Source organism: Salvelinus fontinalis, chromosome 23 (assembly GCF_029448725.1).
Source record: "Salvelinus fontinalis isolate EN_2023a chromosome 23, ASM2944872v1, whole genome shotgun sequence".
Taxonomy (NCBI): Eukaryota; Metazoa; Chordata; class Actinopteri; order Salmoniformes; family Salmonidae; genus Salvelinus; species Salvelinus fontinalis.
In genome coordinates this window covers 6,430,243-6,433,897 of record NC_074687.1, presented here as the reverse complement: position 1 = coordinate 6,433,897, position 3,655 = coordinate 6,430,243, and positions in this window count along the sequence as shown.

The following is a 3,655-nucleotide window of genomic DNA, read 5'->3' as shown; positions in this document are numbered from 1 at the left end:
GCAGAAACTGGCAGAGCACTTTTCCGTGCAATAATGTCCCTGGAAAACTTCCACGTTATTTCCAGGATTATCCACTTCGATAATCGAGACACCAGACCAGCTCGGCGGCAGAGAGACAAGCTAACTGCAATCAGGTCAGTGTGGGACATGAGGGTGGACCGCCTTCCCCTGTTTTACAACCCTGGGCTGAATACCTCCCGGTGTGGCACAGTGGTCTAGGGCACTGCATCACAGTGCTAGCTGCGCCACCAGAGTCTCTGGGTTCGCGCCCAGGCTGGGCTGGGTTCGCACCCAGGCTCTGTCGCAGCCGGCCGCAACCGGGAGATCCGTGGGGCGACGCACAATTGGCATAGCGTCGTCCGGGTTAGGGAGGGTTTGGCCGGTAGGGATATCCTTGTCTCAGTATGTAAAAAATGTAATAAAATGTATGCACTCTACTGTAAGTCGCTCTGGATAAGAGCGTCTGCTAAATGACTAAAATGTAAATGTAAATGTAATGTTACTGTTGATGATCAGCTTATGCCATTTAGGGGCCGCTGCCTCTTCAGGCAGTCCATACAGTCTAAACCCTCAAGATCTGGGCTGCCTGTGATGCTGCTTCATCATATGCGTGGAACTTGCAAGTGTATATGGGGAAGCGGGTTGTCCTGGACGGAAGCGGGTTGTCCTGGCCACAACATCACATGCACTAACTTTTACTTTGAACAACAGGAGCTCCTCAAGAGGAAGCTGACGATGGTAGGAAAAGTACGGAAAAACAAGTCAGAGCTCCTGTAACAGTAAAACTTTACGTCGTCCCCTCGCCCCGACACGGGCGCGAACCAGGGAACCTCTGCACACATCAACAACGGTCGCCCACGAAGCATCGTTACCCATCGCTCCACAAAGGCCGCGGCCCTTGCAGAGCAAGGGGAAACCCTACTTAAGTCTCAGAGCAAGTGACGTAACTGATTGAAATGCTACTAGCGCGTACCCGCTAACTAGCTAGCCATTTCACATCCGTTACACTCACCCCCCTTTCAACCTCCTCCTTTTCCGCAGCAACCAGTGATCCTGGTCAACAGCATCAATGTAACAGTATAACTTTAAACCGTCCCCTCGCCCCGACACGGGCGTGAACCAGGGACCCTCTGCACACATCAACAACGGTTGCCCACGAAGCATCGTTACCCATCGCTCCACAAAGGCCGCGGCAACCAGTCATCCGGGTCAACAACATCAATGTTAACAGTATAACTTTAAACCGTCCCCTCGCCCCGACACGGGCGTGAACCAGGGACCCTCTGCACACATCAACAACTGACACCCACGAAGCGTCGTTACCCATCGCTCCACAAAAGCCGCGGCCCTTGCAGAGCAAGGTGCAACACTACTTCTAGGTTTCAGAGCAAGTGACGTAACTGATTGAAACGCTACTAGCGCGTACCCGCTAACTAGCTAGCCATTTCACATCCGTTACACTCCCACCTCAGCTGTTGAATACACAGAACAGGCCTATCAATTCCTCTAAGTTGGTGTTCATGGCCGACTCATCCCTAGTGTTCTACGTGCCAACGAAGGCAAAAAATGTGGTACTCATGAGTACGCTGCATAGGGATGGGAGAATCTGTGGCCAGGAACATCAAAAACCAGAAATCATAATGGCTTACAATGCCACAAAAGGAGAGGTGGACAATTTAGACAAGCTGGAGACTGGCTACAGCTGCAAAAGAAGAACCCTGAGGCAAATCCAGAGGAGGCAACATATCCCAAGGACCCCAGCTTCTGCAGCCATTGTGAGGAGGATGCTGGTGCCCCATCCGCCCGACCCACAGAACCAACATCTCCAAAACCGTAAGTAAGTGTGAGTGATGTTGTTGCATGCGTGTGTCTGACTCTCCTACCTTGGCCTGCTGTAACTATATATGTGAGTGAGATGTTAGTAAAATTCCTGAACTAAGTGTTTTCATCATTCTAGATTGCAGCTGGTAGCAACAAGAAGAAGCGCTGTGATGTGTGTGGACCCAAGGACAGGAAGACAAAGTACACATGCATCAAGTGCAAGAAATACATTTGTAACAGACACACACAGTAAAACTCTGTCCCCCATGTGGTGTGTAGACCGGCCTTCATTTGTGTTCAATCAATCAAATTTCAATGAAATGTATTTATAAAGCCGTTTTTACATCAGCCGATGTCACAAAGTGCTGTACAGAAACCCAGCCTGAAACCCCAAACAGCAAGCAATGCAAATGTAGAAGCACGGTGGCTAGGAAAAACTCCATAGAAAAGCAGGAACCTAGGAAGAAACCTAGAGAGGAACCAGGCTCTGAGGGGTGGCCAGTCGTCTACTGGCTGTGCCGGATGGAGATTATAACAGTACATGGCCAAGATGTTCAAACGTTCATAGATGACCAGCAGGGTCAAATAATATTAATCACAGTGGTTGCAACAGGTCAGTACCTCAGGAGTAAATGTCATTTGGCTTTTCATAGCCGATCATCCAGAGTTAGGAGGCAGCAGGTGCGGTAGAGAGAGAAAACAGCAGGTCTGGGACAAGGTAGCATGTCCGGTGAACAGGTCAGGGCTCGGCAGAACAGTTGAAACTGGGGACAGCAAGCAGTCACAGTATGACGTGGGTGACTGGAGTCTTTTTGTCAAAGACACCGCCTAGTAGAGGTCCTAGATAGCAAATAAGCTTGGCCCTAGTGATGTACCCTCTGTAGCGCATTACGGTCGAATGCCAAGCAGTTGCCATACCAGGCGGTGATGCAACCGGCCAGGATGCTGTTGACGGTGCAGCTGTAGAACTTTGTGAGGATCTGGGGACCTATGCCAAATCTTTTCCGTCTCCTGAGGGGGAATAGGCATTGTCAAGCCCTCTTCACAACTGTCTTGGTGTATTTGGACCATGATAGTTTGTTGGTGATGTGGACACCAAGGAACTTGAAGCTCTCGACCCGCTCCACTACAGCTCCATCGATGTAAATGGGGGAGGGGGGGACACTACTACATGACTAAAGCCATAGTGAAACAGTGCAAAATGGCTGTCAGCGCAATTAAATGTCATTCACGGTGCAGTAGACACATTTTACCTTTAAAAATGACCAGTAGATGTCAATATTTACCTAATATGAGAAGCTGACACCCTCAGCAGGTCAGTGCAATTCGCCGAGCAGGCGTTACTTAACGGAAATATGCAAATATATAGTAGAACGCGCCAATAGGATCTTGCTATCTCGTGCTTGGTTCGGCCCACCTCCTTTTTGTTCTGCCCACTATGATTAATTTGCTCATTGGAAACAACAGGCTGTGGTCTATCTTGGATTAGTTAAACAAAACATTTCATTCAAACTCTAAACTACTGCCCTTGGAAACCCACCTGCTTGAAAGGTCCGCCAGAGGGGGTAATCGAGCTGTGTTATTTTCTCGGGTATTTGTTCCTAACCACAGATCAGGTCTAGGAACAGATTATCAAAACAAATCTTACCTAATATTCCGGAGAAAGAATTTCTGAGCCTGTATCAGTGGTTAGGGGGGCAATCAAATTCTACTTATGGAGCAAAAATATATTGGCGGCTGCGCTGTGAATGTCTGCCGTGCAGCAGCCGAAAGTCCTCCAGCGGAGAGTCGTGGTAGCGCAACGCTTGCAGAAACAGTCCTTTCAGTTTACTGT